This window comes from Herpailurus yagouaroundi, unplaced genomic scaffold, assembly GCF_014898765.1.
Source record: "Herpailurus yagouaroundi ecotype Mexico unplaced genomic scaffold, PumYag 197, whole genome shotgun sequence".
NCBI classification, from domain to species: Eukaryota; Metazoa; Chordata; class Mammalia; order Carnivora; family Felidae; genus Herpailurus; species Herpailurus yagouaroundi.
Window position 1 is genome coordinate 9,132,791 of NW_024412428.1, and position 26,772 is coordinate 9,159,562.

The following is a 26,772-nucleotide window of genomic DNA, read 5'->3' on the forward strand; positions in this document are numbered from 1 at the left end:
TTTTTTGCGCCAGTCAGCGCGGACGCCGCCGGGGGTGGAAACTCGCGGGGCTCGGGGTTCGCAGCGCCTCAGGCAGCCTGTGGGCCGGGGTTCCGGCGCGGGGCAGGGCTCCCGGCGCCCGAGAAGAGGCTCGCTCCGTGCGCAGTTCCCCCCACGGTCCCCCCTCATTTGCCTTTGTGTGGATCCTGACCCGCCGGCTCCCGGCCGCGGGGATCCGGCCACCGCGCGGGGTGGGGAGCTGCCGGAGGCGCTCTCCCCGCCGCGGCGCTGCCCCAGACTCACCCTCAGCGAGGCACAGAGTCGCCCAGTGCCCGTCTGGCTCTCACTTGCCCCGGCGCTGTCTCTATGGAGCTCAATGTACTGCAATGGCTGTGAGAGCGGGAGCCAGACGCAGCCTCCTCACTCTCTCCGCTCTGTAACATTACTCTCCAGCCAGCGCGGCTCCTATTGGCTACCGCCAACTCACGGGGCTCGCTCATTGGCCCGATACCTCCCATTGTCCTGACCAGAGCCCGTTTACTATTGGCTGTCTCCGGGGACACGTCATCAAGGATTGAAACAGCGCGCAAATCTGAATGTGTGTGTATGCCGGGCAAAGAGGCTGAGGCGGGAGAGGCAGAGGCAGAGGCAGCAGCTGCTACGGGAAAGCAGAGCTCTATGGTGTATGTGTGCATGTGTCTAACCCAAGCCAGCCCCACACCGGAGCGGCCGCCGGGGCGAAAAGGGCCTGACTTTTCCACAAGTGTCTCCAACTCCTCAGGCAAAAGAGACACTCACAGGCCTCCCCCCCCCTTCTTACCCCAAACTCACTTCCAAAGCCACTGAGATAAGAGGCCCCAGAATTTTAACAGACCTTCAAAAGTGAGGGCGACGGTACGAGATCACGTCCCCTGAAAACCGGGGTGTCTGCTAATGCAGAGGGGTGAAGGCAGCCAAGATTCGAGCCCCTCAACAGCATATGGTTGCGTTACCCTCTAGATCTCGGGAAAGGCAGGGCTTTTCCTCTAACCAAGTGACACGATCCAGTCAGCCGGTTTTAAAATACCCCTTTTCTGGGCTCATAAGCCGGACCGACAAGCTTGCTGGGCAGCCGAAATCTTGACTCCCTGAACAGGCGTTCAGTTTCACTCTTTCTCTTGGTTTGATCGAGTTTCCCAGCATGTCTAGAACTTTTTATGTAAATACAAAGCACTGTCTTAACTTCCTGGAAATCAAATAATTATTCCATGTAATTAAAGCACAGCTCCCTCGTTCTGATACGGGGTACTCTAGCAGGAACCGTTCGTGAGGGCCTGCTAGAATTAGCAAATTCATTAGAGACCACATTTTTAACTGTTTGGCTGTTTTCTTTGACTTGGTGTGGATTACTGTTATAATCAAACGAATCCTTGTGATGCTATCTTTCCCTCCCATCACACCACTTAGTGCATCCATGTAACTGCTCTAGGATTACAGCAGTTGTAGGTGTATTGTTACCCGAGGATTAGATGCAGGCAGAGAGTGCGTATGCCCAAATCCACAGGCTGTGGTTTCTCTAACTCACCAAGCTGGCTGGTATTAACAGACATACTTATTACGTCTGTAAAGAAAATGTACTAGCTATAATGGCCAGTTCTGAAGGCTATACTTCTATCAGTCTTTTATGAAACTATTATCTATGCCTCCTAAGCCTATGCAGACCACACCCCTATTCGGTTATAACAGACTTCCCCTTTTTCACTCTCTAATGGAATGTTTATACACTTTTAAATCCAGCAGCCAATTCTTCCCAAATGTGATAGATCTAAGTTAAAACAAGTCATTTTCTTATGTTAATTTCACTTCTTATATCCACTCTAAGCATCCATAACCTAATGTGTTTGCTCCCATTTGTTAGGCTCTTTGAGAATAGGCTCCGATAACCTTTCCTGACCTATAGATAACCTTTTTAAAAAGGCTGGTCTCAGGGATTACAGTCCTGTGGAATGGACAATACATACAAATGCACCTGAAAATCAGCATACTATTAATATATAAACTAGCATAACGTACATGCAATATTTAAAACGCTAACATCTAAAGGTAACTTTTATTTTGTTATTTTCACACATATTTACCCTTGTCTACTTTCTCTATGAATCACATTTTGCGATCCATTCAAATCTACATATCTACCTCAATTCTGCTTTACCTTCTCGGGGCCTATATTACAAAATATTGATAAAAATTGTCTACATTTTAAACGGCGTCCATGATATCAAAATCTGACTATTATTTGAAGATAGCACTATCAGCATTTTTCGGGAGCAATGTTGGATTTGCCCTGTCCCAACGACACAACTTTTACCAGTTTTCTGTAATAGCTAACTCCTGCCAGGCTAAATTCATGGTCACAGAACTGCAGGAAAGTATGGGCCCACACAGGTTTCTATTTCAGCAGGATGGTGCGGTGAGTAATAGGCACTAGATTTAAATAGAGACCTGGGTTCAAACCCCAGCTCTGCTACTTACCAGCTTTATAATCTTAGGCAAGTTTTTTTTTTTTTTTTTTTTTTTTCCCCTTCAGGTGTTTATTTAAATTCTAGTTAGTTAACATACAGGACAACATTGGTTTCAGGAGTAGAATTGAGTGACTCATCACATACATACAACACTCAGTGCTCATCATAATGAGTGTTTTAGGCAAGTTTTTTAACCTCTTTGTTGCTTCTTCAATTCTCTCAGTATAACATGGAGGTGGTCACAGGGTTGTTGGAAAGATTAAACTTTTCTTTCAAAGGTTTCAAATTGTGTCATGCACATCGCTTCAAACCCATGATTTAGCAAGCATCAAGTACAGTTAACTTGGAGTTTTTCTTTATTATTTTTAATTTAATGAGGGCAGTGGTTGCAAATCTAATGAAGCCTTTTTATTTCAATCCTAGACTCAAACACTAATCTTCATCCATTCTGGTGAAGATGCCTTTATATATTCCCAAGTGTAACAGAGGCCAGGTCAGAGGAACATAAAAACCTCCACTTACAGGCACAACATTTCTCATGTTTGTTTTTCCATTATATAGGGAGGGAAAGGCATAACAAGGAAAGAAGCTTTTCAAGAAACCCTACAACTTCTAGCTCTAATCCTGCAACCTTGATGTTCACTTATTCATGATGGTAGACCCCTTCCTTCCTCAACATGAATCACTGGCCAGAAACTGGCATACAGTTTACGTTAGAGTTCTTGGGTGTTTGATCTTAAATTACAAAGATACCTAATTCAAAAAGCCTGAATGCTCTCTCCCATACCTCATTTAGCTAACTGAACTGCAGATCTTCACTAATACAGTTTACACCCTTGCTGAAGCCTGCCTCAATCTCCTCTACAGGGTAGGTAACGGGCCTCTCTTCTGCGATCCCATAATATTCTGTGCATTATTTATCGTGTTCACAAGTGTGCTTATCCAGTTATGGGTCTGCTTGTCCTACTGCACTGCATCCCTTAAAGGCAGGGACCCTAGCTTATCTTTGTATCCCAAGCACCTACCAGGGTGCCTGGCATCTGGCAAGCACCAAATAAAGTCTGTTGAATAAATGAATTAACAGCTGAAAGAGTACTTACTGCAAATTATTGTTTTAATCTTCCTCTTCCATCTTTGGAGATAAGCATTGGGGTCTCTCTAAATCAGAAGGCAGGAAAATAGAGTAATAAGTAATAAGTAAATGTTAGGATACGAAAAGTGAGGATAGATGCCAACTGCATCATCATTTTTTGTTAAATGTTTATTTGTTTTTGAGAGGGAGAGAGAGTGCACGCAAGCAGGGGAGGGGCAGAGAGAGAGAGAGAGAGGGGCAGAGGATCCGAAGCGGGCTCTGCGCTGACAGCAGCTAGCCCGATGGGGGAATCGGAGCTCGAACTCATGAACCACAAGATCATGACCTGAGCCGAAGTGGGACGCTTCATTGAGTCACCCAATGGGCTGGAGGGGATCTCAAATTTAGACAAACACACACATTTTTAGCAGTTAACAGTTTCCAACTCGGCCAAGGTTATTCCTTGTTGGATACAGTGGACTATGGCAAGCCAAATAAGAATTTATCGCAGAAAACTGCAAGAATGTCTGCCCAAAGGTTGCTTCCAACAGACATTTGAAACTTAACTCTAACGTAAAAAAATACAAAATGCAGACGGGGCTGTTAAGTCTTTGGCCGAAGGATATTAATTCCTCCCCCAATGCAGTGAGTCCTAAAGTCAAGCTATGTGAATTGTCCTGTTGTTTCGCTTCGCGACAAGGGCCAGGTTCTGAAAAGGAGTAGAAACAGTAAACCAAAATGTCGGATGAGGTCAACCATACTACGGATCATACATACTTAAAAACCTTTTTTCTTCAAGGGTGCTTAAAACAAAGGAGAGAGGAAATCAGGAAAAGAAGAGCACAGGTTTGTGAAGTTTGGACTCCGAGCTAGGACACTGAGTTCCAAGTGCCCTCCTCCACCCCCCACCCCCACGCTCATGGACTTCTGGTAGCCCCTAAGGCCTGTGCTCCGTTTCCCCCACTCTTACTTAGGACTAGTGAAACCTTGTCTAATTCGAAAGGATGTTACGGGATAGGCACAAAGCAAGACCAGAGGCAGGGGGCTGAGAGGTGGTGTTACATTTGTCAGTGCGTGGAGAAGGCCAAGCTGGTCCTGAGTTGCTTAAGTATTTCTGCCCCAGCCAGAGTTTTCTGTCTGTGGCTTGCAAGTAGGGAAAGGAGTGAGATCAGCTGTGGGCTGCATTGATGGTGGAGGCAAGAGAAAACAGTCCTGAAGCTAATTTATACCAATAATATCTCTAGAACTGGAATATTTCACTGGTGAATAAGGAAGAGATAGCACACCTTTTCTTAATAGGATGCCTGTTCTCTCGCCAAAGAATGGTACACACGAGGAGGGGAAAGCTTATCAGCAAAACTTTTTGTAAAACAATGATCTAAATTCTTTTTTAACATTTATTTATTTATTTTTTGAGACAGAGACAGAGCAGGAACGGGGGAGGGTCAGAGAGAGAGGGAGACACAGGATCTGGAGCAGGCTCCAGGCTCCGAGCTGTCAGCACAGAGCCCGACACGGGGCTCGAACTCACGGACTGCGAGATCATGACCTGAGCCGAAGTTGGACGCTCAACCGACTGAGCCACCCAGGCGCCCCTCCCTGTAGAACAATGATCTAAATCCAACAAAGATCACTCTTTTAGGTCTTGATCTCAAGAACCCCGTCAACAGCCCAAATTCAACTGCTGTATTGAAAGTGTCGCAAACCTTAGGAATCAATGTCTTAGCATACCTAGGACGGCTGTAAGCAAAAAGACAGACGACAGCAAGTGTGGGTGAGGATGTGGCGAAATTGGAACCGTCATAGACGGCTGGTGAGCATGTAACATAGTGCAGCTGCTTTGGAAAACAGTCTGACAGTCCCTCCGAAGGTTAAACATAGAATTACCATATGACCCAGCAATTCCCACTCCTAGGTATGTATCCAAGAGAAACAAAAACATGTCCACACGAAAACCTGCGCATGAATGTTCACGGCAGCCTCATTTGTAATCATCAAAACGCGGAAACGATCCAAATGCCCGTCAACTGTGGCGTGTATGAGTGATTAATGAAATGTGGCAGATCTATATGGCTGCGTATTATCAGCCATAGAGGGGAATGAAGGACTGATGCATGCTGAACACGGATGAACCTTGGAAACATCAGACTCCGTTAAAAAGGCCAGTGACCCAAGGCCACGTATTGTAGGACTCCATTCATATGAAATGTCCAGAATACAAACATTTATAAAAATGGACACTGGATCAGTGATAACCAGGGGTTGGGAGCTTGCAGGGGAAGGGAGTGACTGCTAATGGTGATGGGGCTGCTTTTAGGAGGCCAAAAATGTTCTAAAACCGTTTATGGTAATGGTTGCATAACCCCGGGAATATACCAAAAACCGTTGAATTGTATGGGAGTTATAGTTCCATAAAGCTATTTTTTTGAAGAAAGGAATAAATGTTTTTATGAGTGGTTTTGATTGCCAAACATAGAAGGGGATGACAGAACACTACCCAACTTGCTAGTTTTGTCCAGAACTTTCCTGTTGCCCCTGGTGTTTAACACCTCGTGAAAACGAGAACCGTTCTCTTCGTTAGGTGAAGATTTCATCAATGGTTGGAGTTACACGTTACATGCTTAAAGTGTATTTGTGCTACAAAATAATGTGAAGAGAGTACTGTCCAGGGGTACGTTGGGAAGTTTTTCTTTTCTTTTTTAAATGTTGATTTATTTTTGAGAGAGAGAGAGAGAGAGAGAGAGAGCACGAGTGGGGGAAGGGCAGAGAGAGAGACAGAATCCAAGGCAAACTCCAGACTCTGAGCTCGTCTCTCTCAAAAATAACTCGTGCTCTCTCTCAAAAATCAACATTAAAAAAGCATTTTTAAAACTTCACGTTTTCCCACCTAAGCCTACCTCCTCATATCCTCATGGCAATTCTGACTTGCATTTACGGCCTTGGCTTTCAAGGTTTCTGGATAGGACCAATACAGTTTGTATATATTAACATTTGAGAAGAAGTTCCACGGAACAATACCTACCATTACTGCGACACCGTCTGATTTTTCTCCTTAAAATCCTAAATTTACTTCGCAGCCCACCATCAGGCCCCTCGGTTTGCAAAATGCTGCATTGGGGCTGTCGTAAGCAAGCCCTGTTTCCCGACAAGGGTGGTAGCATCAGCCCTTAGTAACAAGTGTGGGTGCTGCAGGCTGACTGGACAGGACTGAAGAGACGGGCAGGCCGGGAGACATGCCCAGCACCCAGGTCCTGAGGCCAGAGTGCTGCAGCCCAGCAAGGGAGTTTAGGCACCAAGACTGTGGGACTGCCCCCGAGACTCTGAAGACGGGAAAGGGGAGTGCTCTGCTCTGCCGGGGAGACCCAAGACAAAAACCAGTGCTCCAGGCCACAGGCCTCTGGGAAATGCAAAGAGGTTGACTGCCGGTCCCCAAGGCCTAGGAGGGCCATCCGGGCAGCCCCGGTAAATATCCTCACCGGAGCGAGATTCCCCACCTGGCACTTGCCGCTAACGAAAGCCAGAACTCGGAGTCCCCTCTGCCCATCAGGCACTGGACTGGCGGGGAAGCTGGCCTCATCTCCCAAAGTACCAGGCCTTTCTGTTTCCAAACACAGAGCACCCAGAGTGCCTCGCGGGACTAAACAGAAGCTGATTGCGGACCCATAACTGTGGCTCAGGAGGAGGTTAATAAAAAAAAGAACAGAACCAGCAACACAACGATGTGTATACTTTTTCGGAAAGGTTGCCGTTGATCCTTGTTCTAAGGTTTTCCTTTGGCTTCCAAGAATGAGAATAAGGAAGTAGGAAGGAGACAGCACAACTTGCTATATCCTAACATAAGTGCTACCGGCAAATTGGTACCACATTTGGAAGCAGAACTCTGATTTGGAAACATTCATGGCATTTCACCAGCGGTTTGGCTCCTAGGAACTATTTAGAAAATAATCAGAAAGAAGTAAAAAAGCACAAAAAGTTTGATGAAGAATACTAACTGTAGCATTATCTACAAGGTGGAAACGACCTACATTATCTAATAACAGGGGCTTGGTTAAATAAATTCTGGTCCATCCTTCTGACGGATTACCACGGTGCGGCTACCAAACTGTTACGAATACTAAATTTAACGACACGTAAAAATATTCACAGTATCTTATCAAGGGTCCCTGGTTTGAAAAAAAGCGTGTACGTAAATCCAAAACAGAATGGAAGGATATACTAAAAAAAAAAAATGTCAGTAGTGTTTATTACTGGCAAAAGGTTTTCTTCTTTACTCTTCAGTATTTCCTCAGTTTTCTACAATCAAGTTACATTACTTCTATAGTTAGAAATAAAAGCCCCTAGGGGTGCCTGGGTGGCTCAGTCGGTTGAGCGTCCGACTTCAGCTCAGGTCATGGTCTCACGGCTCGTGAGTTCGAGCCCCGTGTCGGGCTCTGTGCTGATGGCTCAGAGCCTGGAGCCTGCTTCGGATTCTGTGTCCCCCTCTCTCTGCCCCGAGCCCACTCACATTCTGTCTCTGTCTCCCTCAAAGATAAATAAACATTAAAAAAAAAATAAACATTAAAAAAAATTAAAAAAAAAATTCAGACTTCATTACTCTAGAAACTCTTCCCTATGAGGAAATATACTATATATATATATATATATATATATATATATATATATACACACACTATACTATATATACATAAATCATGCACATTTGTCATAGCCTTGAAGCAAAGGCATCTCCATTGTTATCCAAAGGTGACCATCCTGATAACACAAATCAGAATTAGGTAATTGTTGGAAAGAAAAGTATTAGCATCGACTTGAAACAACTTTTACCTCTCATCTCTACTGAGGTGTCTTCTTTAGTGGATACTCCTTCTTTCTCCATAATTCAGTCCCCAGTCGTCTTTTTGCTTCTTTGCTCTCTTGGAGACCTAGGCAGCCCACTCCACATTGACTCTTAACCTCCGTCTCTATGTAAATAGCCCTGAACTTCCCTCTTAGCCCTGGTCTCTCTCCTGGACCCCACCACTTAAACTGACTTCACAAGCTCACCTTCCTGCCTGCTCTCCAGAGGACGCCTCTTTCCCATTTCTCCATTCACTCCAACTTCCCATGCCGGCTCCTATTCTAGGAGTCTGTGATTCCCCCTTCTAGCTCTTTCCTCACATTAAATTCTATAATATCTATGTCACAATACTTTGAATCATTTCCTTTTTTCATTTTTATCGGCCCCAACACTGGTTCTGGCACTTATTATTCTGTGGGTCACGACGGAGATGTTGGAACCAGACGCCCATAGGTTAAAACCCCAGCCCTGGCACTACCTAGCTGTGTCACCTTGGGCCAAGTGAATTAACCTCTCTGAGCCCCAAGTGCTCCTGTCAAATGGATCATACTCACCTTTTCAAAGGGGGGGGGGGTTGTGAATTTAAACTAGCTCATATACATAAGAGCTGAGCCTAGCATGTAAATTGCTTAGAACACTGTGGACGATCAACAGATGTTGGCTGTTTATTTTAGATTATTTTATTTATTTATTAAAAAAAATTTTTTTTTCAACGTTTTTTATTTATTTTTGGGACAGAGAGAGACAGAGCATGAACGGGGGAGGGGCAGAGAGAGAGGGAGACACTGGATCGGAAACAGGCTCCAGGCTCCGAGCCGTCAGCCCAGAGCCTGACGCGGGGCTCGAACTCGCGGACCGCGAGATCGTGACCTGGCTGAAGTCGGACGCTTAACCGACTGCGCCACCCAGGCGCCCCAAATTATTTTAAAAACTGGAATTATCAATGTTTCCTAATGCATAAAACTCCATTGCTGAAAATATTTCCATTTCATTACAACATTTTCTTCCAAATTAACTATACAGTCTTCCCCTGGCCTTCAGGGCCCTCCTACTAAGGCACATTGCTCTCTGCTTTCCTTCCACTGCTCTATTTTCCAATCGACCTGGACCTTGTACTGTCCTACCTTTGAGCGTCTGGTCACGTTGTTTCTTCTGCTGGTAGTGTCCTTCCCCCACCTCTATGTAAAATCCAACCTGTCCTTTAAAAGCTTCCCAACCTTCTGTAACTCTGAACTTGGTGAGCTTTCTTTCATTTTTGAGCTCTGCCTTTCCAATGGTTCTCTAGTGCTGTGCATAGAACAATATATTATATATGTTGTAACCTATATAAGTATATTATATATCATCCTCTCTTCCTCATTTTTATTTCTCCGGCACTTTGTTCATCATGGGCATCCAATACATGTCAGCTGATGTAAAGGTGATGCCTGACTTTCTGCCCACACCTACCACGCTGTCGATGCTGAATGTTAAGAAATGGCACCTGGGATTCCCTTCCCTTCAGAGATTAAATTACATTCTTGCATGTTGGCTTTAGGGACATGGAGCAAAATGTATTGTCATGTTGTCATTTTTGTTGGTCAAAATCAGTGGATATTGGCAACTTCACGTTCAATTTCTATTTAGGGTGGCCCCTAGCCTGATGATTTGGGGCAGTGGTTTTATGAACTGCTGTTTTAACAGATTTTCTTTTCTGCTTTTTACGGTGAGGTGTTGCTTTAGTTCATAAGGTCAAAAATAGATTCATATTTTCATTCATGTATCTTATTAAAAATCTTTCAGGTCAAAATACCAGGCTTCTAAATGGTTGCATTCGTGTGGCAACAAAGACGCTTTCTGAGGTTAACACACATTTTTTTCCTACATATTCCCAGATATCACAGAAGTTCATGAACTCCTCAAAAGTGTTATCATTGTTCTTGTGTAGGACATTTACTTTGACACCAAAGCGTGTGTTCGCTGAATTCAAGGGGTTCTCTCTAGGCCTTAGATTTGGAGGGAAACAACCCAACCGTTCATGTTTGCATGAAGGTACTCCAGATTTAACAGCAGCAGTGGCTTCCCTGGGTGAAGCTGGTGGTGGGAGAAAGAGGGAAGCTGATCGAGTCCCACTTGCAAGGTCCCAGGAAGGACCCAGTCTCCAGTATATTTTGGTCACTCCCACCATTGGTGCGTTCCTAAGTACCGTCACTTCCCTCTCCCTCCACCCCCCCTTCCTGCCTTCTCTCCTCCCCCACCCTGCTTCTCTCCCAACAATGGTTGCTGCTTCACAAACACAGTGCTTAAAGCACCTAGTTCCTGGGATTTATACTTGCCAAGTGGCTTTGGGGAACAAGCTTTTCTCAAGCCTAGGCATCAAAAGGCACTTATTCCAACACTTCAGGGAAAAATAGTAACTAAGGAGATTAATAATCTCATCCTCGGCAGAAGAATAGATTTTTGAGAGGCTACAGTCTCTTTTAAAAGAGGTATAATAGTAGTCTCTTCAATCTTTTTCCTGTTGTGTTTTCTTACCTTACCTGAAGAAATGAAAACTTTCTGCAGGTAGAAACCGTATCCTGACCTAAGTGGTATATACCTAAGTGATGACAAGCTGTCATCATAGGCTATATATTTACTAATGACAGAAGACTCAAAAAACATTTTCTGGAGCTATTAAATTTCTTCAATGGCTGACACTGAACTTCGTATCTTTCCCAAAGGGTTTTTTTTTTTTTTTAATTATTACTATTAATGGAGCAAAACAGTACAAATGAGATTAGAAGAGGAACTTCTAGAACAACAGAAGCAAAGAATGCCAAGAAGGGCAAAGGGAAGGCTGCAGAAGTAGAAGCTAGTGCCAAAGAGCGTCCCACTCAAAAATGTTCCCTAAATCTATCCAAATCTAAGAAAGGTGGCCTGAGGGAGGGAGTCCTGTGAGCCCTAAATGCAAGGGTTAGATGCTATCTACCTCCAGGAAAGGTAATAAGAAAGAATTCACATGCATGTCTCCAAAAGCTGAACGATTTGGAGCAGACTCAAGGCAGAAGACCTGCATTTTTCTGAAGTGAGATGCCAATCGCATTACAGCTTCACACTGTAAGTTTCCAGGACAAAGAGTGGGGGGTCAAAGTCAGTCTCTGAAGGAAATGGGAACTGTCCATCCCATTAGCCTGATATTCCAGCCCAACCCAAGTATTCTTAGTCTCAAGAGACTAAGACGCACGACTGTCACAAGCCACAGGTTCACACGCAGTGGAGAAAGAACTGACGTCAGACACGTGATGGAACTCTTTCAGGCGGAACTTTCACTCAGAAAAGTTCCTAAACTGAATTTGGATCCCTTCCCCTCCCTCTCTTTCTCTCCACTGCCTAAGAAATGGAATGCAACAGTAACAGCAACAACCAACCAGTTATTAGCAAGATGGTAAAGGTAAGAGCATCACGGAGCTTCCTTTCTCAGGGTGAGAAGGCCGCGTCGTTTGGGATGTAAGTGCCCACGGATGGGGGTTGTGGGGGCAGAAAGTAATATTTATTGGGCATTTACCATCTGCTGGGCACCATACACGTTTTACCGCATTATAAGGCTTACAGCAAGTCCTTGGAGTTGGTGCTACTTTCCTTGTTTTGCAGAGGAGGGAATTAAGGTTGCTTAGGGCTTGCTCAGGTGGTCTCTCTGACTCCAAAGCCACGACACCATGGGTATCTCCTATTCTCTGCTTTGGCTCTAAAATCCAACCGTCACAAAGAGATACGTTCCAAAGGTAGTACGATGACAGCTGTTAGTAGAAGTTGTGCAGCACCACCTCCTTCTAGAGTCTCTGTGCGGAGTGAGGAACCCTATGTTCTTTGCCAGTGATGGAGGAGAAATCATGGCACAGAGGACAGATCAGAGAATCTAGCCAAGAGGGTAGTGCCCCAGCACGCTTTGCCCAAAGGTAAATGGGCCAGGTAGGCACAGAAAACCCACTTCATTCTTAGAATAGTTCCTCATCATTCTGGGTCCACCAGGACTTAAGAACTTGGTACTGCCTCAGGGGAGCCGTGAGAGTCAGAACTTTCCTCGTCTCTGCATTTACCATTAATACCCTCTCGTGGTGCTTTCCAGCTCAGTAGCTTGGTGCCCCAACCCGATCGTTTCATCACGGACTCCTCCCTTTCCCTAACTCCCAACAATCATCAAACCATCAAGTCCTGTGGATTCTGCCTCTTTCGTTTATGCCTCTGATCTACCCACTTCCCTCCATTTCAAAGGCCACCCTCCTAGCCGAAGCCACGGTCTCTTGCCTAGTCTACTCGAACAATTTCTAACTATCTAATGTCTCTGGGCCTTGGCCTCAGAAAACTTCAGATGGCTTTTCTTCTAAAGTAAATATGATAATACGATCCCGATAGATCTCTCCTTAAAACATCCCTCTGGGACGTCCCATGGTCTTCAAGAGAACGTTCAAACTCCTTAGCAGAGCATCCTAGGCCTTTCCCAGTCAGCGTCTGCCTCTCTCTCCAGCCCCACACTCCAAGCTCCCACCATCTTGAGCCACTGAGAGATCCCCTGGCACGGACATGCTCCCTCGGCCACTTACAAGTCCTCTTGTTAGAATAATCCTCCACCCATCCAACTCCCACTGGCCTTTCAGCTTAGAGGTCGCCGCTTCCAGAAGCCTTCCTTGACTACCCCGATCTGAGCCCATCCTGGGCGTGGCACTCCCTGCCAGGCCGCTACTCCACTCTGTGTCCCTTCCTATCACGGCACGCTCACCCAGGCCTGCAACTGCCCATACTTCTCGTCTGTAGGTCCTTCTAAGGCAGGCCGTGCGGTACTCACCTTTTCCCCCATCATTTAGCCTGGAGCCCGGCCTGTAGGAGCCACTCAATTCACGGGCAAAGGCTCACATACGACAGAGTGGAGGAAGTCGTGAAGAGGTGGGAGTCTAATCATGACTTTGCCACCAACCACTGTAGAACCTGCTACTAAAACCCATGCTAAAATGAAATCCTGTTTTCCCATCCTTCAAGAAGGATCTTCACCTCGTTCCTCCCTCACCGTCCCCCACCAGCTGCCATTCTCTCCCAGGGATCAGGAGGAGTATGAGAGTTTATGGTTTTGATTTGTTTCCTTTTTTCTTTTTTCCTTCAGCATTAAAAAAAAAAAAAAAAATGACACGCACTCCTCAGTGCCATCTTCAATTCTGTAGATGACCCTCCTGCACGGTGACGAAGAAGCAGGGGGATAAACGGCCAGAAGGTCTCCCAAAGCTCTGTGAATGTGCAAAGAGTGGGAGACAGGTATTCACGTGGCAAAGTACTCTTGGCTTTACCAGGCATTTGGGCAAAAAGAGCTCACATGTCCTTAGAAGATGAGGGACGGTGAGCTCCTGTTCATAGTACAGGAAAGGCATCCTGGGAGACATCGTGGCCAGGCCCCCAAAAGGCACCAACTCGGCAGGTTGCTGCCATCACAAAGCCACCAGACCGGAGTGTCACGAAGAAACAAAAGGGGAGACACCGTCATCCTGCCCAGGGTAGGTGCTGCTTTCTTCAGAGCCGGGGTGTCCACTAGACGTGGGCAGCAAAGACAACGGAGCCCCTTGAGACTTTCTAAAGAAAAGCAGACTTACGAAGAAGAAAAACAAGACAGTACATCTGCAATCTGTAAACGCTGAATCAAAGGAGGAGGATGACAAAGTGACCCCCCCCGCCCCCCCCCCCCCTGGGGGGGGGGGAACCTGTAAGACTGGAAATAGCATTGCTCCTCCAAGTTTGACCGAAGTAATTTAGGGACAATTGTGGGGGACATACTATCTTATGGTAGCATTTTAGATGTCCAGTTACTCTACTGCTAAGTAGCAGTTTAAAGAAGACTCCTGCAATTGTTTTTTTTTAAGTTTGTTTCTTTATTTTTGAGAGAGAGCACGTGAGCAGGGGAGGGGCAGAGGGAGAGGGAGAGAGAGAGGATCCTAGGGCAGGCTTTGCACTGTCAGCGTGGAGCCCCACGGATGGAGGCGGGGGGGGGGGGGGGCGCGAACTCACAAACCATATCATGACCTGAGCCCAAATCAAGTGTCAGACGCTTAACCGACTGAGCCACCCAGGAGCCCCAAGACTCGTGGAATTCTAGAACCCGGTTATTATCACTTCCAGCTGCCCCCTCAACCCCCCCCCCAACTCCATCCATGCTTCAGATGAAGGAAGCAGGCTCAGGAAACTCGGAACGAGGCCTTACTGGAGGTCACCCATCACCGTATGGCAGGGCTACAGATTGAACGCGGGACTTCTCACTCCTAGTCTAATTAATGCTCCTTCCTTTAGATTATTTAATCTAAAGACCCTGCGACAGACGATTGAGACCCCAAATAGAAAATCTGGAGACAAGGCCGGATAAATAACATGGTGAAGGAAAGCCAGGAGGTTGTCTGGTAACCGGGAAAGCCTGAGGCCGACGTGGGAAAGAGCAACACTGTTTTCTCACAACACGGCCCTTTATGCCGCTGTCAGAGGCAGGAGATTGGCCAGGATGATGTGCAGCCCCCAACCGATGTGCGTTTCTTACTCCCAGCACCTACTCCCTGGGCTCCAGCGATCCGGCCTGTCCACGGGAGCACAGCGTCGGCCGCTTCACTGTGCTACATTCCCTTCAAGGTTGGATGTTCAAGCCAACTGCAGCCATTCTAGGAATGCTGAGGTCAATGGAATTCTACCAACACTTGCAGGGTGGGGAGGGGAGACAGCTGCCAGTGGCAGTGGCACAGAGGATGGGAGGGCTGTCCATCCCAGAAAATTCTGCTGGGAGTCTGGGAGTCAGAACGCTTAGCACCCAGGGAGACGGCGACTGGGAAATATCTTAAGTATTCCAGTCCTCCCCTCTTGGCACTGCAGAGGCAAGAGGGTATAAAGCAGAGGAACCTGTCGGACGGGACCGTCAAGGCCGCCCGCTGGCTGGCTTGTCGTTGGAGGCCTCCACCTGCTAGAAGAGGCCTGAGCTTGGGCTGGAGAGACCTGCGTGAACAGGATGCCAGTGGCCAAGATCTCCAAGAGGTGCTGGGAAACGCTCCCTGAGAACGCACGCAGCTTGAGCCTCGCGTTCTGGGCTGGGGCGGCGCACACAAATGCCTCAACGACATCATCACAAATGCCTCAAGGACATCATCACCGGTAGGAAAGGGAGCTGCTCAGACAGACACGCATGGCTGCAGAGGCGCGCAGCTGAGGGGTCAAATTCCAGAAGTTTGGCCCCGGAGGGAAACAGAGCTCAGTTTCCTTCGTGCTGGTCCCCTTTCCTCCGGCTCCTTTTCTTTTAATGGGAAAGATGGTTGCAGTGGCAGGAAGAAGGGCCAGGAGGATCGTGGTAGGGAGAGATGTGAGCCTGGAGTCGGAAGAACAGAGATCAGTGCAGGTGAGTGCGGAGTGTGTGTGCGAGCCTGGTTTGGGGAGAGGTCTTGGTGTCCCTCCCTCCCTCGGACACCTTGCAGAATGAGGAAGTGGCTGTTTTCAACTGCCAACAACATCTATGTGCTAACAGCCTAGACCCACGGTGGCCAGGGTCTGAGTTTCGCGCCCGGGGAGTTTTGCATTGAGCGCTTTGCCTGGCGTCTTCATCTCCCAGGAGGGGGATGGAGTATTTAGCACAGAGCAGACCACAGGAGACGGCTTTGTTGGACACCCTTCTCGAAGTGGTGACCAAATAGGATGCTGTTTCCCACGTTTTCCTCAGGAAGGGGCTGGGGCTCATTTGTACGTACGCAGAAATGTGCAGGAAAGAGAAGTATTTGAACCGAATTCTGACTTGGTGATTCTGACCCACCTACACCTAAACTTCACATAACTCAGCATCGAAGGCATAGAGTATTTATCATTTCATTGTAAGGAAGAGGCTAAATGACTCCTCCCACCCCTCCTTACCACTCTCCTTCCCGTTCAGAAAGCTGCCATATCTAGCTTAGAGTCTAAAAAAGGTTGCATCACATTTGGTATTCCTTAAAAGGGGAGAGGAAAAAAAAATTATTAAAAAGCGAAGAAAAACAGTACTGCTTGCTTAGAAAATAAGATGTATGAACCCTGAAGAATGGGAAAACACCAGCTACTATGGCAGAGAGAAGACATTTTGCCAAATTTAGAACCCACTTGAAAATCACGGGTTCTAAGTTTAGAACTGAACTAAAAAACTTGAGCTCACATTGCATTTGGCATTGGTTAAAAAAAAAAAAATCTAAGATACTAATTAAAGGGGAAAAATTTATACTCTTAGTAGTTCTAAACGCTGGGAATTATTTTCAAACAAATTCTTTATTGGCTCAATGGAGGGGCCTGCATTTAGAAAAAAACCCATTTTTTACCTAATTAAATTTTCCTTACAAAATAATGATTTAAAACGGAGGGGGAAAAAAAAAACCCATGTTGCTAAAGTCTTTAAAGAGTTACAGAACTGTTGTGTAACCTTTGGACCCCACCAAATATACCAGGTGGTCATACAAACTTGATGTTTATATATTAAATGGTGTCTAGAATGGAAGTAATTACATCCTATTCCTGGCAAATTTTAAATAATAAAACTGCACCTGGAAACTATCATTCTAAACAAAACAAAACAAACTACTACCAGCATTAGTTTTGTTTTCTAATTTAGATGCTAAGATACAATTATTACAACATCATTAAGAAATGGATCGAAGTCGCCATGGAGATAAGCGTGATTCAAGGGAGCTGACGACTTTTGCAATTATAGAAACTCAACCTCCATACCCCTAGCATATATTTATTATATACACCACACATATATAATGGCTTGAGGAGTCTTACTACATTTTTGAGTGTCTTTAAAGGAACAGGCTTAGCAGGTGGTGGATCTGACCCTCTTCAGAAGATCACTAACAGTTCAAAACCCTGTAACTTTAATTTCCGGGCACTTTTTTTTTTTTTTTTTTTTGCACTTTAACATTTTATTTATTTATTTATTTTGAGAGAGGCAGAGACAGTGCAAGTGGGGCTGGGGCAGAGAGAGGGAAACAGAATCCCAAGCAGGCTCCACAATGTCAGCACAGAGTCTGATGCCTGATGCAGGGCGGGGCTCGAACCCACAAAACGGGGAAATCATGACCTGAGCCGAACCAAGATGCTTAACCGACTGAGCCACCCAGGGGTCCCTTCCAGGTTCTTTCAAAAACTCTTGTTGAAGGATATAAGATTAATTCCTGGGTTGACTGATTTTTTTTTTTTCCTACCAAAAAGATGTAACTGAATTCATGGAAAGAGGGTCAGAATTTAAAGTGTGAGAGCAAAACCAAAACAAAACAAAACAAAACAAAACACACTGCCGGGCCGCCTGTCGCTCAGTCGGTGGAGCGTCCGGCTTCAGCTCGGGTAATGATCTCACAGTTCATGAGTTCGAGCCCCGCATCTGTGCTGATGGCTCGGAGCCTGGAGTTGCTTCAGATTCTATGTCTCCCTCTCTCTCTGCCCCTCTACCGCTCACACTCTGACTCTCTCTCTCAAAAATAAATAAACATTAAAAAAAATAAAAAAAAAACACACTGCTGGTGGAAGTAAAAAAGGATTTGTCTAGAATATATTTCTAAATTTACTTGTCATTAAATAAGCATAGTGAAGCAATCATTATGTCCCGCTCCTAACCACATGGTGGCTCTCATTAAGAGGGGAGAGAGGTTAACATTTCTAAGGTGTGCGCCCAAATCAAATGCAAATTCTGGACCCCTGGGCCCCATGCTTCTGAATACACATTCTTCAACATATTCCTCTATCCTTTTATTTATTTAAAAAAAAATTTTTTTTTTAACATTTATTTATTTTTGAGACAGAGAGAGACAGAGCATGAACGGGGGAGGGGCAGAGAGAGAGGGAGACACAGAATCGGAAACAGGCTCCAGGCTCTGAGCCATTAGCCCAGAGCCCGACGCGGGGCTGGAACCCATGGACCGTGAGATCGTGACCTGAGCTGAAGTCGGGCGCTTAACCGACTGAGCCACCCAGGCGCCCCTTCCTCTATCCTTTTAAATGACCCACTAAAATTGAGTTTCATATTTAGTTTCTTCCACTCTTACATCCTCCATATTGCTCTCATATTTATTTCAAAGTCTTATTTACAATAAATTGGACTAGTTTCCTTCTTTTCTCAGGCCATCTACACCAACGCCAGGGAAACAGGGCCAGTGATCCAGTGCCCTGACACACGACTTCCTGTGACATGAGGAATAAGAAAAGGCTGGGTACTTTGCCAACGTCCAGATTCCTGATTATCTTTGCAGAGAAAGTTCCCAGATCCTTAAGCTGTCTTCAGGCATGTCCAGCTCTTTAGCCTGTAAATCTGTCCACAGAAATAATACACGGATAAGTTTAGCGCTGTAAACAATTAGGTCTCCAAAGACTTTGTGACATGGTGTATTTGACCAAGTCTAGGTTCACGCTTTCATATTTCCCTTTGCCTTATTGTTGTGGGTCTTGCCTCTAATGCTAGCCCGTAAGAAACATGCATTTCAATCAAGAATTTAAGAGTCTTGGGGTGCCTGGGTGGCTCAGTCGGGTAAGCCTCTGACTTCAGCTCAGGTCATGATCTCATGGTCCGTGGGTTCGAGCCCCGCGTGGGGCTCTGTGCTGACATCTTGGAGCCTGGAGCCTGCTTTGGATTTTGTGACTCCCTCTCTCTGCCCTTCCCCAACTCATGCTCTGTCTCTCTGCCTTTCTCTCTCGAAAATAAGTAAACATTTACAAAAATTAAAAACAAAAGAATTTAAGAAACGACACGCAAACTTGACAGAGGTAAAGAAAGATGCTTTCTCCAGGGGCTGGGCAGAGATGCACGGCTAATACTCAGCAAAAAATATCTCTCTGATTCCCAATTTCAAACATCTCATTAGATGCCTCCACCTGGAACAGAAGAGAGACTCCAGAAACAGACTCACACATAAATGGTCAACTGATTTACAACAAAGGTGGTAAGACAATTCAATGGGGGAGAGGAAGATCTTTTCAACAAACTCTGCCAGGTAACTACACGGCCATGTTGAGGGGGCAGGGGAGGATGAACACTGACCCTGACTTCACACTATACAGAGAAATTAACGAAAAACTAATGATAGACCTCCATGCAAAACCTCAAACTAAATGGCGGGCTACACGGAGGAGAAAACCTATTCAATATTGAAGGAGACAAACATGTCTTGGTACATAAAAACAAATTTTCGTAAACAAGAAAACTTGATAAACGGACCTTTATCAGAATTTTAAATAAAAAGCTGACAATACCAAGTGCTGATGAAGATACGGAACACCTGCTGGTGAGAATGTAAAATAGCACAAACACTTGGGAAACACTAACAGTTTCTTAAAAAGTGCAAGGTATGCCTCCCATTCGACCAAGTCACATCTACTGCTGGGTAGGAAAACGGGATGTCCACTCAAAGACATTATAGGAATGTTCACTTAGCTTGATTTGTTAATAAAGACTAGAAACAAACCAAATGCCCAATGACAGACAGGTGCATGCATAAATCAGTTGTGTGTACCCGTACAGTACAGGCAACAATACGATGGTTGTCAAAATCATCACGCTAAGTGAAATAAGTCAGACACACACGCACACAAACAGGTACGTTGTTGTATGACTGATTCCATTTATATAAAATTGCAAAAAATGCCAACTCATTTATAAGTGGCAGAAAGCAGATCAGTCATTGCCTGGGGCAGGAATGGAAGAGGGTCAGGGGGACCAGAAGACTTTTGGGATGGTAGAAACGTTCAGTACCTTGCTTGTGATGGATACGTGGGTACATGCATTTGTCCAAAGTCTGAATTGTACCATTTAAGATGCAATTTACATTGTATACAACTCCATAAGGTTATTTTACAAATCTCCAACTGAGGGGCTCCTGGGTGGCTCAGTCAGTTGAGCGTCCGTGTTCGGCTCAGGTCATGATCTCGAGGTTTGTGAGTTCGAGCCCCACATCGGGCTCGCTGCTGTCAGTGCAGAGCCCGCTTCAGATTCTCTGTCTCCCTCTCTCTGCCCCTCTCTCTCTCTCTCTCTCTCTCAAAGAGAAAAAAAAATTAAAAATCTCCAACTGAATGTTCTTTAGGCCACTCAAATGTCACATTTCTAAAACCAAGTTCATGAGCTCCTTCCAAGCCTGTTTCTCTCTCTCTCTCTCTCTTTTTTTTTTTTTGGTTAATACTCTCTTGACTAATGGCATCCTCTACCCGGTAGCTAGGCTAGGCAGCCTGGCAACCACATTCACTCCTCCTTCACACCTTTACTGTCCTTCTCGAATTTACTTCTCTTAAAAAAAAAACTCAGAACAGTGTATTTTAAAAGTTGCGTATAACATAAAATTGACCATTTAAGCCATTTAAAAATGTACAGTTCGGTGACACTAAGGACACTCACAGTGTTATGCAGCCATCATCACCATCTATCTCCATAGCTTTTGGATCTCCCCAAACTGAAACCCTGTCCTCATGAAACAAGAAGTCCCCATTCCCGTCCCTCCCCAGCCCCTGGCAACCACCACCCTCCTTTCTGTCTCTATGAATTTGACTCCTCATGGTACTTTTATAACTGGAATCACACAATAGTTGTCCTTTGTAACACTGGCTTTATTTTACTATTTTACAACATTCCTCTATGTCCTAGCATGTATCAAAATTTCTTTCCTTGGGGTGCCTGGGTGGCTCAGCCGGTTAAGCATCTGACTTCGGCTCAGGTGATGATCTCACGGTTCGGGAGTCTGAGCCCCACGTTGGGCTCTGGGCTGACAGCTCAGAGCCTGGAGCCTGCTTCGGATTCTGCGTCTCCCTCTCTTTGTGCCCCTCTCCTGCTCCCGTTATGTCTCTCTCTCTCTCTCAAAATAAAATAAACATTAAAAAAATTTTTTTTAACTAAAAAATTTCTTTCCTTTTTAAGGCTATGTAACATTCCAATGCATGTATACACAGCAGAGGCTGTTGAACCATCCATCTGTTGATGGAAAGTCAGGGCATCTACAACTCTGAACGCCCATGGCTACTACCCCAGCTTAGGGTCTCACCATCTCTTGCCCGAATTATTTTAGCAGTCTGTTAACTGGCCATCCTTGCCACCTTCTCTCACGCATCTTCTCACCTGCTGCCAGCATCGTTTTGCTATTGCAACGATCCTGTCCCTCCACTACCCAAAAGACCTTTGCGCACAATTTCAAACTAAAATGGAAGCAAATGTCTCATGCTGTTCTGAAATTTGTTTTTGCCCCATTCCACTTTTGAACAACTCTGATTAGTAGAAATGTTCTTATTTTAATCCAATACGTATTTCCTCACCAGTTCGGCCCATTGCTCCTAGTTCTGGCCTCCAGAGGAATGCCGAATAACAACACTTCCCTGTTCAACATGGCGGACAACCCGTGAGATACCTGAAGATAGCCTGAGGGCCTTCTTTATCCAGGCTTTGGCTCATTCCTCAGATAACACGGTGGCCCTGGCTATTCCTCGCTGATCGTGACCCACGTTGGTCAGTGTCCCTCTCAAAATGGGCCGCCTAAGACAATATAATCCTACCGATGGAAGGTGGACCACCATCTCCTTTCTTCCGTTGCTCTATTACAACAGTTCAGCCTAACGTGCCATTGACAATTTTTACCTCCAAAACTGATAATATATTAACCTACAGCGAATTCGAACATTTGAGTGGGTTTTGTTTTGTTTTTTTCCCCAAAATAAATTTTGATGATCCCAGGGGGCACCTGAAGAATGGAGTGGCCAAATTGTGTTTTGCCTCAACAGTTTTGCCTCTTTATTAAATGTCGATGGCTCCTGCTAGCAAATGCAGGCTCCTGCCTCAGCCACTCCCCCCTTCGGGCCTCCTATCGGTTACTTACCAAACTCTAGACCCTAGGAAAGTAACTGCCTTTTCAACAATCTGCCAAGACCCACAATCGAACACATGGGCCTCCTCCACGCACCGTCAGTGCTATCCCTGATAGCTACTGGGTGCTTGCAGCAAGTGATTAGAAGCAGACATTGTTGGCAATGGCCACAAAACACACACATCCAGGAAATGCATTTATGCAAAATACCTGCCAGATCAGACACGGAGCCTCAAATAAAAGCCTTACCAAAAAATGTGGAGGGGAATGGACCAAAAAGCTGGTCTCCCAGCTTGCTTTCTCTGGGTAGCTCAAAAGCTAAGCTATGGGGGGGGAGAAGATTCTTTGGGAGCATTGCAGTTGTTTCTTGGATTTTCAAAAGTAAAGTACCAACATATTCAACGGGCGAAAAGAAGCACTGCTTTTCCAGGCAATTTTCTTTGAAACTTTGAGTCATTTAAGAGGAAAAGACAATTGAATGTGTTTTGGCACTTTTGTTCTTTACGGTCAACTTCAGGCTGACGGTCATTTGCACACCCTCCTTCCCCCCCACCGCCAATATGCTCATCGTTCCCAGGGTCTCACACGACGTGTCTTTTCTACTCTTAGAAGTTTGGTGCTGGGGCGCCTGGGTGGCGCAGTCGGTTGAGCGTCCGACTTCAGCCAGGTCACGATCTCGCGGTCCGTGAGTTCGAGCCCTGCGTCGGGCTCTGGGCTGATGGCTCAGAGCCTGGAGCCTGTTTCCGATTCTGTGTCTCCCTCTCTCTCTGCCCCTCCCCCGTTCATGCTCTGTCTCTCTCTGTCCCAAAAATAAATAAATGTTGGAAAAAAAAAAAAAAAAAAAGAAGTTCGGTGCTAATATTCCTCCACACAGGAAAACCATCCCCTTCGCTTTCGGCCCTCCTTCCCTTCAATCCTAGAGACAGACCGTAAGGTCCTCAGTCTCCTCTTCTTCTTCCAAAATTATCCCTTAGCAGTTTCCATGGGCTCTTTTCTCTTCCCCCTTACATATAACCAGGACTCTCCAATGTGGAAGACGTATCTCAATCCAAAACCACTGCACGAACCCATCTCTCTCCCTCTCTCTCTCTTTTCACTTGCGGAACACCTCGAATGATTATCCAACATTTATTCCCACCCCAGATTCAGCACGTACTCCGTTTTCACTAACCCACAAAAATATATTTCCTAAGGTGAATAAGGACCTTTGGTTGGACCAATTCAATGGCTTTTTGGAATTTGTCTTCTCATATACTTTTGCTTTTCCTGTTAGGATCCAGCAGGATTGGGAGAGCCTTGAGAGGAGTAATAGCTGCTGGGGGTATGAGGGAGATTGCTGGGTCTGTTTTCCTCTGAAAATCATCATTATTCACTCTATTCCCCATAGGGTTCCCCCACTGTTCAAGTCTAGTTATAGAGCAGGATACCTATAACTAGGTAGAAGTATTGCCCAATACTTCTTGCCCCAAATACCACGAATCTAGAAAAGTTTTTTAGAGCAGGAAACCAGCAAATTCTTTGTTTTGAAGATGGGGGTCAGTAATCACCCAACCCCTTCCCTGCCCCACTAACTTAACTGAGTGACAGCTGTGGTTAGGTCTGTGATGGGCCCGCTGAATCTCTCACCTGTAGGTTGGATGGCTCTGGACTAGCAGGTCTCTGGATCGTCAGTTCAAGGATTGCTGCTCTCACCCATCCTTGACCCTCAATCCAGTGACTTCTCCAGTTTCCTTTTTTTGAACTGTGTTTCTCTCTGTATCGTTGTCTTTTTTTTTTTTTTTAATGTTTATTTATTTTTGAGAGACAGAGAGAGACAGAGCACGGGTGGGAGAGGGACAGAGAGAGAAGGAGACACAGAATCCGAAGCAGGCTCCAGGCTCCGAGCTGTCAGGACAGAGCCTGACGCGGGGCTCGAACTCACGAACTGCAAGATCATGACCTGAGCCAAAGTCGGATGCTTAACCGACTGAGCCACTCAGGTGCCCCTGTATCATTGCGTTTCAGGCAACCTTGTATCCTGTCCCAACGCTCTTTCCATGATCATAAACATTCCCCAAACCACTTTTATGTATTTAAAAAAGAATTTTTTTTTAACGTGTATTCATTTTTGAGAGACAGAGTGCAAACAGGAGTGGGTGGGGCAGAGAGAGAGAGAGAGAGAGAGAGGGAGACACAGAATTTGAAGCAGGCTCCAGGCTCTGAGCTGTCAGCACAGAGCCCAACGCAGGGCTCAAACTCACAAGCTGTGAGATCTTGACCTGAGCCAAGTCAGATGCTTAACAGACTGAGCCCTCCAGGCGCCCCTCCCCAAACCACTTTTAAAAACCACAATACCCTTCCCTTGTTCTCATAAAAGCGCAAAGTATGAGAAATAACCCTTCACTGATTGTAGATTCCCACTTCTTTCTTTTTTTTTTTTTCAACGTTTTTATTTATTTTTTGGGACAGAGAGAGACAGAGCATGAACGGGGTCGGGGCAGAGAGAGAGGGAGACACAGAATCGGAAACAGGCTCCAGGCTCCAGGCTCCGAGCCATCAGCCCAGAGCCTGACGCGGGGCTCGAACTCACGGACCGTGAGATCGTGACCTGGCTGAAGTCGGACGCTTAACCGACTGCGCCACCCAGGCGCCCCGATTCCCACTTCTTTCAAAACCAGAATGGCTAGTCTTGAACTTCTTAGCATCATAAGCCCAAAAAGGGAATCTTGAGAAGCCGATCCTTTAGTTATACTCCCTTTAAATAATTATGTAATGACTTTCTCTGAAGAGTTCAGAAAACTATTGAATTCACTTAAACAAAATTAAAATCTGCCCAAAGCCACTGGAGTTTGGTTAATGTGAGTCTGAAGCCCATCTGCCAATCATCCTACAGCTCTATCTGGAGAAGTGAGTACGATATTCTAATCACGGAATTTGCTAGCTTGAAGAGCCACAGGTTAAAGATGAAAGTCGCCATCCAAACATAAGCTAGAAGCCTTGGTCAAATTACATGCTTTTAAGTTAAATATTTATGAATCAATATATGGAAACTATGGGTGTGAAGATATCTATGGAGAGCTGCATGCATTTTAATGATTTTAGAATAGGAGTTATTAACCCTGGTCTGGACCATCCTCAAACATCTACATTTTTCTGGTACAAAAGTTTAAGGGGTTTATGGCCTATAAAAGATTTAAGAACTTTTGTTTTAGAGGAAAGCCAAGATTAAAATCAAGATATTATTATTTTATATATTTCCAAATGCATTAAAATAGCAAAAAACTTCCATTTTAGCAAACCACAAGATAAAACATGTCAGATCCTGTAACTAATCATACATGACCAGTGGCCATGTTTAAATACTAATACAGATAATACCATTCCAGCATTTCTAATACCTATCCACAAGTATTTACCTTAACATACATAAAACAAATTTATCTGGGAAAGAGAAGTTCAAATACCTATTTTAGATTACGTTGAAAACTCCTGATTTTCCACTATTTCTAAAACTACCATATTTCCACTATTATCTAATGTCTAAGAAAAACTTTAACCAGGTAATTCAAAAGTAATACTGAATACAAATGAAATCACAATTTTTCCTCAGTTACAGTCTCATCTTCCCGTATTAGACAAGAAGAATAAATTATTCTGCATGCCTTATAACAGACTGATTAAAAGACATACTGTGGAAACTCCTTTCAGAGCCAAATTTTGCAGCCAAAAATCAAATTCAGAGCCTGAATTTTGAAAGCCGGGGCCCATTCAGAGTATTCCAAGAATAGTTCTCAAATTGCTGGAAAGCATCACCGCCATAAATCTATCTTGGAGATGGATCTTAGAAATTAGCAAGTTTGAGTCAGCCATACACAAACCTATCAAGTTATTGTGCACACTATTTGTGTTTTACGTTTACAATGTAATTTATTTATTTGTTCTTTTGACAAATATTTACTGATCCTCTGCTATATGCAGACACCGATCTAGGTGCTGGAGTAACAGCAGTGAACAAAACAGATGAAAAATACATAAAAATACATAAACATAGGTTCACGCTAAAGCATCCCGCTACCGAAATGTATAGAATAAAAAATCAAAGCTGCCCTCGGGACAGCTCATCTCAGTTCTTTCCTTATAATAACTGCTATCATAATAATTATATAATATACATACAATACTGTTAACAGTTTAATATTTTTCTGACGTTGCGTTTCTTTACACAGAATACCTTATATAGGATTTTAAAACCACCTTTATTGCGACTTGATGTAAAGTTCACTTGTGTCACGTGCACAATTCAGGGATATTTAGTAAATGTGCAGGTCTGTGCAACCATCGTCATAATCTAGGTTAGTGGATTTAAAAATTTTAGGGGCGCCTGGGTGGCTCAGTCGGTTGAGTGTCCGACTTTGGCTCAGGTCATGATCTCATAGTTCGTGGGTTCGAGCCCCGCATCAGGCTCTGTGCTTGCTCAGAGCCTGGAGCCTGCTTCAGATTCTGTGTCTCCTACTCTCTCTGCTCCTCCCCCGTTCATGCTTTGTCTCACTCTGTTTCTCAAAAAAAAAAAAAAAAAAAAAA

General features: G+C 45.0%; 2 long non-coding RNA genes across 2 annotated transcripts in view; one reads left to right on the plus strand and one right to left on the minus strand.

Moving 5' to 3' along the window:
• Nucleotides 1–3,580: 3,580 nt before the first annotated feature.
• LOC121012807 (uncharacterized) overlaps nt 3,581–26,772 on the minus strand; it is a 125,588-nt gene continuing 102,396 nt past the window's right edge. The window contains exon 3 of the long non-coding RNA XR_005782319.1: nt 3,581–3,638. This is a non-coding gene — a long non-coding RNA (uncharacterized LOC121012807). The remainder of the gene's footprint in view (nt 3,639–26,772) is intronic.
• Nucleotides 15,278–22,756, plus strand: LOC121012809 (uncharacterized). Its single transcript, XR_005782321.1, has 3 exons — nt 15,278–15,761; nt 19,237–19,365; nt 21,671–22,756. It is a non-coding gene; the product is annotated as an uncharacterized LOC121012809 (long non-coding RNA).